This window comes from Ostrinia furnacalis, unplaced genomic scaffold (genome assembly GCF_004193835.3).
Source record: "Ostrinia furnacalis isolate ACB-3 unplaced genomic scaffold, ASM419383v2 OfSCF2357, whole genome shotgun sequence".
Lineage (NCBI taxonomy): Eukaryota > Metazoa > Arthropoda > Insecta > Lepidoptera > Crambidae > Ostrinia > Ostrinia furnacalis.
In genome coordinates, this window is record NW_021132596.1 from 102,560 (window position 1) to 118,238 (window position 15,679).

Consider the following 15,679-nt stretch of genomic DNA (forward strand, 5'->3'; position numbering starts at 1 on the left):
AATTAGTCAAGTAATTCGATCTTCCTGTGACATACTGAATTTTACGTGGGCAAAGCCTCGGGCAAAAACTCTTTACATCTATTTCATCATCATCATTTCAGTCATAGGACGCCCACTGCTGAACATAGGCCTCCCCCAATGACATCCGCAATGGCCGGTTGGTGGCGTTACATCTATTTAGTTACATAAGTACTCCGAATTAGTGCTACGCATCAATTACATGGATGGGGAGGTTGAATGAATTACATTTGGGGGAGGCCTATGTTCAGCAGTGGACGTCCTATGGCTGAAATGATGATGACGATGATCAATTACATTTTCAGGCAGGCGCTAGATACTTTTACATGTAACAGACGGTCGTAATACGGGTCTGACTTTTCCATAATAATTATTATACTTCAACAAACTCTTCAGCATTACATTAAAATTTGTAAGAAGTGGCGATTTTGCGGAGTGCTCATTTTGCGAAGTGCACATTCTGTGTCAGACCTGCCAGTACAATATTTAGCCATAAGTTAAGTAATATGCGCCACAAGCCTTTGCAATACCTCAATAGGGTAATTGCGCCGGTTTTCCGTCCAGCTCCTGTTTTCGTCCATTTGACCGACTTGCCACAAACAAATACGGAAAATTAGAATACAAAGCTAACCTTCCATGCAAGTTTGGACTTGTTACAATCTATAATATCTAAGTAACAGTTCTGCCTGCATGAAAATGTAATTTGACAAGTAATAACTCCAAAAAAATCTACGGAAGTTGCTGCTGCACACAGGTGAATGGAAAACGTCGTCAAGTTAGAAAAAAAACGTGCCGGTAAGGAACTTTCTTGATATGTTTAATTACTGTTTTAGCTACTTTACGTAATGTTTTTGGCACGTATGTCTAATTATTAGCATAATAAACACTATTTTAAGGGTTTATTAAAGTTTTTGTATAGAAATCTTAGATAATTAAGTGGACTAATACTAGCATAACAATTTTGCAAGATTTTGGTTTTCGTCCACGTGGACGGAAACCCTGACACCTAGTTAATATTTTTAATAATCATTTTACTTCAATGGACCTACAAAATACAATGTTTTTTCTTCCAACATGATCTTTATTGCTATTACATTAAACATTTTAGTTTACGTCCACTTTTTAACAGTGATAAACCCATAAAAACCGTTAAAAAGATGTGGACGAAAACAAAAAACAGCTTTAAACGTTGTTGTGTTTTCGTCCATGACGTCATGAGCAAGCACTGGGGTGGACGAAAACCAAAATTAGCTATTCCTGTAGATTAGTTTTCGTCCATTTGTCCTTCGACCTATTGCAATATTTTCCTAAATTTAGGTAAGAAACTTATTTAAATCTTTTTGATATCATTTGAAAGCTAACAAAATTACCTTTCAAATGATATACCACAATCCATAGTTACTGTATTGTAGAATTGATTTTAAGTTAATAATTCAACTGCACCCTTTTTTCTACATAGTGGTCGAAAACTAGCGTACACTAGGACGAAAACTGATTTTTTTGGACGAAAACTAGTGAAATCGCCTCTTTTGCATAAAATATTTTTTATAATAAAACCCGTGGTATTTACTTATTGTCATATAATATTAACGTAAAGTAGACTATATAAGGACTAAAATGACATATGATACATATGAGTAAGGGTATTTTAAGATATTCATTTCGCATCACAAAGTTGGCAACTCCGATAATTGGACGAAAACTAACGCACTTACCCTACTGCATATTCAAAGTCTATTTGCTTGAGGGACATATGCCGTTTGATTATCCGTAAAGCTTGCCTGGAAGCTGGTAGCATATACGTCTGACTTTGTTAGAAGATTAGTCAGTACTTCACAAATACTAATACTAATACTAAACGAGAGGTTTAATGATTACCATCTTTAAAAGTTAAAAGATTTGTCTCCATAATATTGCAATTTATCTGAAAGTGTGTAAAAAAGGTGGTTGCAATAAAGGACAATCTAAGAAGGCTGAGTTGCGCCACCTAACTTTAACGGTAACTATTACGATAACCGGTGTATTTTGTATGGAGGTTGACAGATTTTTGACGTTTGTCACAGTTAAATTTAGATGGTGCAACCCACCCCGAACTTCGCTAGCGCGCAGATAAAAAAGGAAACCTTTACCACTTTTCATCGGTTAAAAATCGGCAATCGTAAAACGCAGACGGCCTGCTCGCGTACAATAAAAAGTACAAAACTGACAGTTAAGACTGTTTGAATAAACACTTAAAAACACACGTAAAACTTCAAAAACGGAATTGAAAGTCAACAAGGTTGTATTCCATTCCGACAGTGCTCGGCCAAAAGTGTAAAAAACCAAAAACCGAATGCAAACTCGCAACCGTATTAACTTGAAACGCCTAGAAAGCGGAAAGCAAAATCATAGGTACCCGATGGAGAGCTGAGTGCAAAGCGCACCGAGTTATTGGTACGAGGATCGTGGTACGAGGGCAGAGGTGCAAGCGAGGTACCTCACCCCCTCGCGGGGTGCGTCACTTCGCTCGCGCCGCTCAGTCAGGGCAGACGTGTCTCGCTCGGTCCGCCTCGGTTCGCTCAATCTTTGTTGGCTCACTAGTCACTAGTTGCTGCTAAACATGGCTCGGTAAGACTTAAAAAAAATTTTTTAGCTTTAATTATTTTTGCCTTTTATTTGCTTTTGGTTTGATGTTTAATTTATTTTTCTGGTGTTGGAGTTTGTAAAAAAAATTTTTCCGATCCATTATTAATATTTTTTTCTGAATCCGATTAACTGTTTAACTGAAATTAATTTAATTATCATGCGTTTCCCGGAACCAATTAAATCATAAATTGAGTGATTTTATACAATTTTCGTTTTGGGTGATAATTTGTTTCATGGAAGCACTTGTTGAAATAAATTGAACTGAAAAAATTCCTGGTAACGTTTTTCGATTCGTTACCAATAAATGAAAAAGTGAATTACATATTCGAATATTGTTTTCTGTTGCAATTAAAATATTTACTGGAAACGGTGTTTTACTTGGAAAATAATAATTTGGTCCGATTCCCAATTATTTTCGATAAAGCAAGAGAATGTAAATTCATAAAGCTTAATATTTCCGCACATCACTCGCCTTTGGTTCTCCGGCTTTTATTTTTGGCTTTTATTTATTATGTTAACGTTTATTTTAAAAAGTGCCGTGTTTCCCGACGATGTTATAAAATCAGTATTGTTTTAATAATGAATATAAATAATGAACACGTTATTTCGCGACGTTTTTAAATACGAACTTTGAAGCAATTAAAATGGATTGTGCTATAAATTGTGATTAATTAACACGGTTTCATTATAATCTTTCAATACTTTACATTTTATATGAAGCTGTGGTGTTAATTATAGGACAAAGTGTTTTATAAAAGACTAGAATATCTAATCATTGCCATTTAAATAAATTAAATTACTTTAACCTTCTTTAGTCGCATCAAATTCCGAATTTAAAAAACGATACTAACATAACTAAATTAAAATTCAAACAAAATTAAAGAATAAGTAGGTAGTAAAAACTTATTTTATTGGACTTTTGTGCTATTCTACTTTAGAACTTGTATATCATGCAGCCGCTTATTTCCTTTGGTGTGTCTATGTGTTTATGCCACTCTAACAAAATATTAATTAGTTGTCCGTTGTACATATCTTTTCATAAAGGTTACTAAACCTTTGTTTGTCTACTGTCATCCTCTTTGCAATGGAGGGATGTCGAACCTTAACTTCGAACTCCTCCTATATTCTTCTCATTTTGGTCAGTGATGAAAAGACTTCATTGCGCGCGTTTACCTTTAAGAAATCGGGGTAAAAACTATGCTAAGTGTTTCCCTGGGTCACAAAACAAACTATATCTATACACCGACCTATCAGTTCCATGGTTTAAAATAACAAACAGATTTTTTTATCATTCGCTAGCTGTGCCGGCGACTCGTAGTTACGCGTGTCAATACTTAGTTTGATTAATATTTCCCGTTTCTACGTTTTGTCTTTACCGCTCCGCCCCTATTGGCTGTAAGGTGATCTTATTAGCTTAAAGCCTTCCTCGATAAATGGGCTATCCAACACAAAAGTATTTTTTCAAATCGGACTAGTAGTTTCCGAGATTAGCTGGTTCAAGCAAACAAACAAAATCTTCAGTTTTATAATATGAGTATTAGATAATATAATTAGGTACGTATCTAAACATATACATATAACTCAAAGGTGACTGACTGACTGACTGACATAGTGATCTATCAACGCACAGCCCAAACCACTGGACGGATCGGGCTGAAATTTGGTATGCAGGTAGATGTAATGACGTAGGCATCCGCTAAGAAAGGATTTTACGAAACTCCACCCCTAAGGGGATAAAACGGGATCCACGCGTACGAAGTCGCGGGCGGCCGCTAGTTTATTCATAGTGCTATGAGTATTTCGCTGTCACAAATGCCATTTTGGTGGTTAGACTCGTTCACAAATTATATTCAATTCAAAAGAGTGGTTTCATTACAGTTGGGTCGTAAAGGCATTAGTTACGGACTAGCCTGGCTTCCTTGATGTTTATTCACTCACTTTGCTATACTTTTGACACTAATTTCCTACTTGAGTCGAGTCGAGACCGCTTACTAACTTCATGGACATGTTTTAATATAAAATTTAATAAAGGGTTAACTGAAAAATAAATTTTCAAAGTCATATCTTTCGCGACTTGGAAAATTCCAACATTTTTAAGGCAAAGAAGTGAAATTCTTTCGCAAAAATTTACATGTTACACATACGAGTATTTTGGTGTCGTATCAAAAATCTATCTCGTTTATCACGTTGCGTGACTTTTGTATTCTTATGTTAGGTTGCACCATCTTGCTTTAACTTTGACAAACGTCAAAAATCTTGCAAACTCCATACAAAAAACGCTGGTTATCGTTATAGTTACGGTCAAAGTTAGGTGGTGCAATTAAAGCCTTAGTTAGAGTGTGGCAATGTCATAAATTTTTATTTAACAAAAACATAACGGCACTATATTTTATATGATCAATATCGTTATTATTAAGCTGTTTTGAGACACATCAATACATTCTATTCTATTCTTTTATGGTAAATTAAAACGTTTCACTATACATAAAAATAATTTAGAGTAACGTGTACTGTCTAAAAATAAAACTATGGCTCTTTCTTTCTTTCTTAATCACCCGTTATATTTCCCGTAGGCAATAACGCTCGCTCGACAAGCAAGAAACCAGTACACATAACAAGGATATCAATAATATGATCTTCCAAAGCAAATTCGTTTATTTCTTAGAATGTTATTCTTAGAGCATTCTAAAAGAATTTTCCCGTTCACATACAAGAAACTTATCATTTCAGTTAATAAAAGAACACACGTCAATTCAATTCAGGAATGCTCCTTGATATTTCGTTTCGTTTGAAATCTTTTGGTAGTTGCAACATGAAAATAATTTTACAGTTATTTTTAAGTCTTAAAAGATTTTTGGCGGGACTTTTTGTGGACTGGATTTCTTTCTTTTGCCTGCTTTTTCGTCCACATGAAATTCTTTTTGTCATAGAAAGACCCACTTACTTGACTTTTATCGTTGTAATGTAATGACCTACACTGAACTGTCTGACCAAACTCATTGACAGGGGGGCGCCACCATCGTTCAACTATATAGTTTCCAACATGGCAAAAAAGTGTATTGGGTTTATAGCACACATTGTAACAAATTTTGACTGCCGGCCAGACAGGAGGGGCGTTATATCCGTCCAAACAAGCCGTGTCAGAATAGCGGCTTTTAAAGTCACGGCTGTGACCTCAGTTGTCAATCGCGGTGGATTGCAGGAAGGAAGAGTGCTTCTATTAATACAGCAGGTCTAGGCTAGCTAGCTATCATAGCTGAAAATCAGTTTCGAGACAAGCCCTGTGGCCTAATTCACGTATTTTGACAGTCAAGATCTCGCTGACGTTCAGAAGTCGTCCCATTGAAAAACAGTTCTAAATCCGTATTCACAAGGGTCATTTTGATAGAACGATTACTCGATAGGATCGCAACTCAGTGCTAAGTTAAAGTAGGATGGTGCAGTGCAGTCCAGCCTTATAGTGGTATCCTCGTAATATTCTAAATAATATATGTATAAGTGCAATAGAAATTAAATCGATCAACAAATAAAATAAGTACACAATTGGACTGGTCAAAGTAAAATTAATACTCGATACTAATGTGTTAGCTTAAATAAATTGATAATAATAATAGTTTACCTTCTAAGAAACATACCAACGCGATTATTAAGTATCCCTGGAAACTATTATCGCAATTTACGTGAGTAAACAAAAATTCCAACCACCACGACAATTTTCATAGATTATCTCAAATGTGTACGGCGCTCCTTAGAACCGGCAACGATTTAAATACTCACTAATTTCCTTGTAGACATCTGTATTTTAATTTCCACTCCACTCCAAAGTAAATTGAGTCGGTTTTCCAATATTTCATTTAAAACCAATATCTTGGGTCAGTTTGCATTTGCATTAAAAGTTCAAACGGAAAGTAACTTTGCCCGCTGTAAAAATTGAGCTCATTTCCGTTTAATGATTTTCGGAGTTTGCTACTGTTATAAATTGTCCCTCAATTTGTTTGGGGAAGTCTTCATTAGGAGCTGGAATTAATAAAAGACTAGACTTGTGAAGCTTCCCGGAAAGGAATACCTAGTAAAGACTTCATTGCGAGAATAATGTCCGTTTTCACCATCAATCCCTAATTTTTAAGTGATCCCTATGAAAACAAGATTCCTGTTTATCTGTTACCATAGGGGTCACTTAAAAATTAGGGATTGATGGTGAAAATGAGCATTAGTCACATGTTGTTTAAAAAATAGGTATTTGTGAGCGAGAAAGTCGCGTAAACGTCCATTCGCGCTCATGTCATTTCGCACAAGTGTATATGCGCGCAAATGGCTTTTCGCGCTAGTGTCTTCGCGCAAGTGTCTTTCGCGCAAGTGTACCAGAAACATGTTCGTTCATACAGACAAAAGTTTATAGTCAACGGGGTGTCTTACCTAACAAAGAACAAGAAAAACTTTCCATCATATAAATGAGAATTAAACTAGATTTGTTTCTATAAATTTACAGAGTGCAAATATCGCGTAACGAGTTCATTTGAACCGCTCCATAATAAAACTTTGTGTTTGCACTCATCTCGGCACCGCTTTTTCTGCTACTTAGAATTTACTTTCCGACTTCAACTTCATTGGGCTCGGACAGTCAGTTTCTGTTATTATAATAGTCTGGAGGCCATTTTATGAATTTTATAGCCACTAGACGTTTAAGTCGCGCAGCGAAAGTTGAGGCAAACGCGGTAGATATACTGATAACATTTGCATGTATAAAAACACGCACAAACATTACACATTCAAATATTGAATACCAGTGTATTCAATGAGTTACCTAGCCACCTTTTAAGATCCACATTGATTGAAATACTCGTAAGTAAGATGAAGTTACCATCCCCAAATATTAAGTTGAATAAAAAATTTTGGACATCTTTGAATCTAAAATATATAAATAATTTATTTTTAATTAAATGGACACGAAACATCCGCTATTTCATCAAAGTTAGTGCATCAAATTCCAAGTTTATCTTGAAAAGGGGCAACTACTCCCACAGCGATAATAGGTTATCTTAATATAACCTTGTAATTCTATCATAATGATGTTACTAGTCGAATAGGTATCACGTGGCATAAAGCATACAAAAGCAGGTGGAGATTATAAGCTTTTGCAAAGCTTTCTGCGAGGAGCTTGCTTTGTCAAGAAATACTATTGTAAAATCTTTTACGGCGCATATTTTCAGCATAAAAGCCTTTGATACTGAAGAAGTGTAGCTTTCATGGTGATAGATTCCAATCACATTTATATTAATAAAAGATTGGAGTTTTCCAGATCGAAATGTTGTTTGCATTTGAACTATTTGAACAGTTCACTACTTTGCGAGTTTAAATTTGGTAAACAGACTAAACTAAATAAGTTTCGTGGTCGGACAGAGCAATTTCAAATGGATTTTTTCGTGGTCTGACCTTCTTTTTGTTGACTATACGTCTCAAAAGTGTTTTCTTAAGAAATTGACTGGTAATACCGAGCAAATTATTTTCGTTGAGTCAGTGCTTCACGAGTGCTAACTCGATAGTGATAAGTATAGATTACCCAGCTTTAAAGCTCGTTTTTAGGGTTCCGTAGTCCTGACAAGGAACCCTTATAGTTTCGATATGTCTGTCTGTCTGTCTGTCCGAGGTTTTGCTTGGAAACTATTGGCACTAGGGAGCTGTAATTTGTGGAGGTATGTATATTAATCATGCCGACAAAATGGTAAAACAAAATTTTGAAAAAACAATTCTTTAGGGTAGCTCCCCTACATGTAAAGTGGGGATGATTTTTATTTCATCTTCCACCCCATCGTGTGGGGTATAAGTCTTTTAAAATGTTTTAGGGGTTTCTAAGACAATTTTTTCATATTGCAAATTATTAAAGTTTAAAGTGCCAATTTTTGTTCGAGTAGGGCGTCCCCTCTAAAGACTAAACTGTTGGCTTGAAAAATCTGGAAAAATTCGTAATAATACTGCTTTTAGATAGATAAATAAAGATATCACGATTGTCACCGCCACCTACATCGGATTCTCTTTCAAAGGTTGAAATTCTAAACACAATTGAAGTTGATTTGCGGCGAGAGCTTTTTTATGGCACCTCTTTACTTGAACTCTACTCACAATTGTCATGTCTTTGCTTCAGACATGACGTAATTTCAATACCGAGCTTCATGCAATTTTATTGAGACACCCACATTTTATTTGGAGCTGAAAATAGCGATGCCCGAAACACAATATCACTTGGTTAGGGGTGGCAATTTAAAAATCCTGTCTTATTAAGATATATCTCTGGCCGTTCTTGTAATTGGTGTTGAATTAATGAGTGAAACAAGATATTTTTCTTCTTTGTAATAGTGGAATGAACTTCAAAATTAACGCTAGTATTATAGGATTCGGATGACGATGATTCAAGATCTGATTGGTAATCTCACGACTGTGTTTACTCTTGTACCTAATTGATGTTATTGTGATCACAACCCACATAATAAAAAAGTCAATTAGAGCCAATTTGGTATCGTGAATTCGTGAGTCATCAGCAACTTGTAGTTGGGAAAGAAATTCGTAAAAAATAGGTACCTGGCAGGTATGTTAAGTTTATATTTTAAAATGAGTGTATGGTCTTAACGCCTAATTACGAATTGTCTCGATTAAATCTTAAACATTAAATCTTGCAATCGCGGTTCATCATCATCATCATCTCAGCCATAGGACGTCCACTGCTGAATATAGGCCTCCTCCAATAATTTCCATATTGCCCGGTTGGTAGCGGCCTGCGTCCAGCGCCTTCCTGCTACCTTTATGATGTCGTCGGTCCACCTTGTGGGTGGATGATAACGTACACAGGAACTTTGACATATTATCACGTAACAGCGCATACAAATCTGAAGTCTCGCTGACGTTTGACTTACTTTGACTTATGGTCCTATGTCCCCTAAATGGGGCAGAGGGCGTCCACAACAGTCCTCCATCTCGTTCGGTCTTGAGCTTCTCGCTTGATCTCGCTCCAGGTCTTGCCGATCTTCTTCGCCTCGTCCGCTACAGTGCGCCGCCAAGTTTGCCTGGGTCGACCACGTTTGCGTTTTCCTTGGGGATTCCAATCCAGAGACTGCTTAGGGATGTGATCGGGGTCCCTTCGGAGAGTGTGGCCAATCCAGTTCCACTTGCGGCGCTTGATCTGCGCTTGAGCGTTCCAATAGCTCGGCGTTGGAGATTTTCTCGGGCCAGTATATGCCGAGAATTCGGCGAAGGCAGCGGTTGATGAAAACCTGCTGGTGCGAGATAACCTCGCTGACGTTTGACCGTCACAAAATTACCTAAAATGAAATCAGGCTTTTATGCCTTTACATATAATGCTATACAAAAAACAATTTAAACTGCCTACATCCGAAACTATCCGAAACTTTTGAATCGGTTACGGTTTCGGATATTTTTTATTTCGGATATCCGAAAGTTTCGGTTACGGTTACGGATATCCATAACATCCCTGATATTTATCTACATTATGCGTTTTCATAACTCAATCTGATAGAATCCAAGGCTCCTATCGATTTGAACCTAAGCTTTGAATCTAGGCAAGCTCCATCGAACTATGGCACGGCACGATCATTTGATATAACTGTTCCATTCGTATTTATTCTCTGTGTACACAAGCTCAGTTTAGTTACAGGGGCAGATTGTGTGGCAATTTATTTATTATAGCGGCCGCCCGCGACTTCGTACGCGTGAATCCCGTTTTTCCCGCTAATTCCCGTTCCCGTGGGAATTTCGGAAATTCCTTTCTTAGTGCACCTCTACGCTACCTAAGCTACGTCCCTTCCAAATTTCAAGTGCCTACGTTTAGCCGTTTAGGCTGTGCGTTGATCTGTCAGTCAGTCAGTCAGTTTCTCCTTTTATATATTTAGATTCTAGGAGCATTTACAGTTTCTTCATTGATAAATTTTAATTATAATCCTACTTCTACTATCTACTAACTAATAGAGAGAGAGGGAAGTCGAACCTTAATTTCGAACTCCTCCTATGTTCTTCTGATTAATTTCGTTGCGGGTCCAATGACAGTTTAACTTTCCCCCGGGACAAACTTGACCTTCATTTGTTGGGTTTTTATTGGCGGTCAAGCTGTAGATCCTGGCTACACAGGAGTTGCAGTGGTGGGAACGAGAGGTGGGAATAGTCCCGAATTTACTAACTAATAGATATGCAAGTTTGTGATGATTTATTGTAATGCATAAAGATATTCCCCGAGTTTAAAATACCAAGAAACTACTTGCCAGTAGTTAAATTAGATATCATGGTACCTTTATAATATGAGCCGCTGGACTTGCAAATTCGTGTGACTACAACTTCAATTGCCGAAGCAGTTCGGCTGTTACTGGAAGCAAAATCAAAATCAAAATCAAAAATATTTTATCCAATTTAGACCACTAGTGGCAATCGATTTTATCGATTTTGTCCATACATTTTGACGTCGATAAAAGTTATCACGGCGCGCATCTTAGGCCTACAGATTGCCCGTTTGTAGTTTACTAGCTTCTGCCGATGACTTTGCACGCGTGGATTTCAGGAAACTTTATCTCAAAATTATGAGAAAAAATTGAAAACTATCTCGGTGATTATTTTGAAAAATCACACTATATTTTTATATTGTATGGATATGAATGTGTATTAACACAACCCATTCCCACTATATTAGGTTCGCCGTAGTCGGGTGATAACAAATCCTTCCACTGTGCTTTCAATTACGTAGGCCATAAAGTATGAACTGTCTTCGTAGTAAAATTGCTACGGAGCACTACGGGCTTGCTACGAATACATTTCGTAGCGCGGCCGTAGCTGGCTGTTTGAATTTCGTAGCTCTTACTGTTTACCCATCAATATTTAGTGTTTTCTCAATATTTTATTCAGTTTTAAATTGAAAAAAGTGTTTTGTTTTTGTATCCAAATAATGCTTGGAGCGTTTCAGTATTTCAAAATTTAAATATTTTGTTATAAACAAACTTGAAACTTAACCAAATAGTTTATTACGTTAATGTTACCAAATATTGGATGGGATTGAAATGGATTATTTAAGCGTTGTGGTTATTTTTGTTTAATCAAATCATATGCGAATTAATGAATTGGCTTGTATATACGTAATAGGCACACAGACACAAACACACTCATCACTAAATGGATACCACAGATTCTACTTGAAATCTAAGGCTGTGTTCATATCACATTTAACGCGAGATCGGAACGGACTATGCTTTATAGTAAAAGTATAAAATATTTTGTTAATATCTCGGTCCTTTTGTAAGTGAATTCGAGATGATTTATATCGAACTATTCGTGATTATAATTGAAGAAAAAATGTCTCGCGATCCGCAACGAAACGACTCTAGCGTGACAATCACGATTGAACTAGCATTCTTATACTGATGGCCTTCGTGCAAAGCGTTTGTCGTAGCGTCTTGTCGCGTCGCGTCGCGTAAATTGTCGCGCGACGTATCGTGTGTACTGTGAAGCGGGCCTTACACCACTCAAACCACAATCGCATTGCATATCCGGACGTCGGTCGACCAGCCCCATCAATTAATGGCAGTGGCTCTGTTTCATTATACTCTCCTAGCCCGATTCAAGGTGTATTGATACTTGTCCTTACACACCAAAGCATCTTATAGAACACATTTGTAGACGTGATTGATTAAATTGAGCTTTGACATGTCCTCCATTAGGGATGGGCATGGCATGGCTCAATAAAGCATTTTTATAATGAGTAAAAATTTGCCAAGTGCGTGTCGTGCCACGCGCAGTGTTCTGTAGTTGTCCGTCGTTATCACAATAATAATGTATTTCAGAAGCAAGAAATTAGTTTATCTAAAGGTCACATTTAATGTTTTCTTCTAAGGAGTTTTTATTAGTTTAGAAATGTTATAATACATGAAAATGACTATTACTCTTAAACTAACTGATATATCTTAACTGTTATAGTTTTCATTGAAAGTTCATGAAAAGCAGTATTATTATGATTTTTTCCAGAATTTTCAAGTTTAATTTTTAGAGAAGGGTGGGAGGCTATTCTTGAACAAAAATTGGTACCTATTTTGCAAACGGATCCCTAAATCGAAAAATAGTCTTAGAAACCCTGCCATCCAACGATGATGGGGTAGAAAAGATGAAATAAAATCATCACCACTTACCATGGAGGGGAGCTACCTTAAAAAAAATTTTTTTTACTAATTTTAATTACTAATATTATTTTACCGTTTTCTCGGCGTGATTAATGATTAAAATCTCGGACAGACAGACAGACGGACATAACGAAACTAAAAGGTTTTGTTATCAGGACTTCGAAACCCCAAAAATTACATGTTCTTACTTGCCTCAAGACATGTCGTCTTGTAGAACGTTTATTTAATAGAACCTCAAGCAATGCTTTTAAAATTTCCACCACCACGATACGGAGTATGACAGGCGACGTCACTGAAATCCAATATGGCGGCTGACGTTATACAAGATGATAGTTTTATAAGATTTTACGCCTAAGTGGCACCAACGAAACACATCTACTTACCAAATTTTTTATAAATTTAATAAAGTGATATAAAATCTCTGTAGTACATAATCTTTGGAAAATCTAGTATATAAAGTTCTTTATTCAGTACTACACTATTTCTAAGTGACAAAGAATACTTTGTGCCTTGGTTCGATTCAAGTGAGTCCTTTGACAAAGTGAAATAATCCATTGGACTTAGAGAAAACAACTTTAGTCTTTCTGCCAGGGCTTGTGTTCATAAATAGATTTGTTAAGTAGGTATTACTTTGCCGTCTGTTTTCTTGCCGTTAAAATGTTTTTATTTTTCTCAATTAAAATGCATAAATAATATTAATTGAATTGAAACCTAGATTACGCAATTGATAACTTAAGAAATAATAGATTTTACACCATCTACTTATTCGATCAAAATTAAGAAAGTTTTTAAAGGATATTTTATCCCCTCGTGGTAAGCCAAATATGCTTGTGTCACGAGTTGATTCACCACAATAGTCCAGCGGACGGACAAACTCAGTTTCAAACAGACTTCCACACGGTAATATTTATAAAGTCAGTGCTGCAGACGATAAACTGAGTTTATACTTCTCAACTTCTCATTTTATTTACGTGCATTTATATCATAAGTGTGGAAACACCCACGCGAGAATCAAGTAACGAATAACGATGTGTAATTCCGTTGCCGCTCTCGTGATTTGTATTTCCGTAACGATATGTAGTTTAAACCTGAGCTCTCTAGCTCAAATATACTCGTGGTCGAGGATTTCCGCGTTCAAATTGAGACTATTTTATTTTTAGATCTCAACTTATTTTAGAGTCTAAATTCTGACAAACTAGTCACAGGTCGTTATAAATTATTCTGATGAATAAACACAATACAGCTTTTGCTTCAAAATGCAACAGGGAACCATTTATGCTCACAAACTTTCCCATTGATATTTACATAAAAGGATCACAAGCCTAATATCAATCAACAGTCAAAGTTGTAGGATTCATAATAATATACTTTTATAATATGCATTTATAAAATGTGAACAAAAATCTAAAGGATTACATACAACATACACAATTAGTATATCTAGAAAGAAAGATCAAAATTACAGACATGAGACATAAAATAGACATCGAAGGTCTACCCCATCGGTCTCTAAGCAATTCAACGCGACCCCCATTGAATATTCTCCTGTAATTTATGTAAATACCGTTTCTGCTAGACAACGTTTTTCCCATCAATCTGTTTTTCATAAAAAATGCATCACGAAGCATGGAACCATGCATTCTGCACATCAAAATATGTGGCAAATGGTTTTTTGTATGTCTTTTATGTTGCTCTCAGTCTACCATTGGCCATTATTATTCAAAGTATCCCATGAAATTTCCTTCAACAATCTTATGTGATTTTTGCATCAGTTATAGCGAATATTGTCTCGATTTACTTTTATGTAAAAAAATACATAGTTTCGTAAACTCCAAACATGCAACTAAAATTGTCTCGTCTATTTTGTGTTCAAAGTTTCATTGTGCAATAGACAAAATTAACCTTATAGTTAATTTCGGACTTATTGGGTGATCGTCTACGCTAAAATAAAGTTAAGCCGCCAAATTCGTTCCTAATTCTAAATTCTAACTCGAATTTAGAATCGATAAGTGCAAATCTACTCGTCGGACTCGTGTAACAGCCAGCCGCCAAACTCTAAATAATAAATAACTTCCAACTAAAAATGTCCATGCAAAGATTCGCTTGCTTCGCGATTATCGCCCTTAAGATGTTGTATAACCGTCGATACCGTGTTTTGAAGATTGGATGTAACACGGCTTTTATTTTAGATTGAAAATTAAGCGGAATGGTCGTGTTGCATGAAAGGTTGGTTTTGGCGAGTCAATTTACGAAATTGGGGCAAACAAACCTCGTGTGGATAGTGAGTTGGCCAACGTGTACGTTATTTCATAGTGGGATGTACGATATTAGCGATTGGTTTTGATGCCGCGAGGTGGCATTGGTGATCGGTGATGCAAAGACGAGTGATTAACGCATTTGGTAATTATTATTCTGTGGAGCATGAGTACCTATTATCTGAGTTTTTCGTAATAGGGTATCAATATCGAACCATCTTTAATTTTTTTGATAGTCAATAGGCATGTTGCCTAGATATTTTTAAGTAACGTGTTTTCGGCTACCTGAATTTTATGTGCCATGAGAAAGAAAAAAAAACGGGCGGTATTAGAATACAAATTTTTAAAAGCACTTACGTTTTTGATTACTCAAAAATAAAAGCGCGGCAAAAAGGCGCGGATGCTGGCTGCATTTCCTCACTAGATAGCAATACTAAGCCTTTGGGCAAGGAAAGAGCCAGATTCATATTTCCGAAATTTTAATTCGTTCGTTCGTTCGTTCGTTTCAGCCGAAAGACGTCCTCTGCTGGACAAAGGCCTCCCCCAAGGATTTCCACAAAGACCAGTCCTGCGCCGCTTGCATCCAGTTACCTCCCGCAACCTTCACCAGATCGT

General features: G+C 36.4%; 1 protein-coding gene across 4 annotated transcripts in view; it reads left to right on the forward strand.

Moving 5' to 3' along the window:
- The first annotated feature begins 2,535 nt into the window (after positions 1–2,535).
- The window catches only part of LOC114355192 (Glucose transporter 1), a 64,978-nt gene continuing 51,834 nt past the window's right edge, over positions 2,536–15,679 (forward strand). For all 4 annotated transcript variants that reach the window (XM_028307898.1, XM_028307897.1, XM_028307899.1 and 1 more), the window contains exon 1: positions 2,536–2,625. The gene's annotated coding sequence lies outside the window, so the exon portion shown is untranslated. The remainder of the gene's footprint in view (positions 2,626–15,679) is intronic.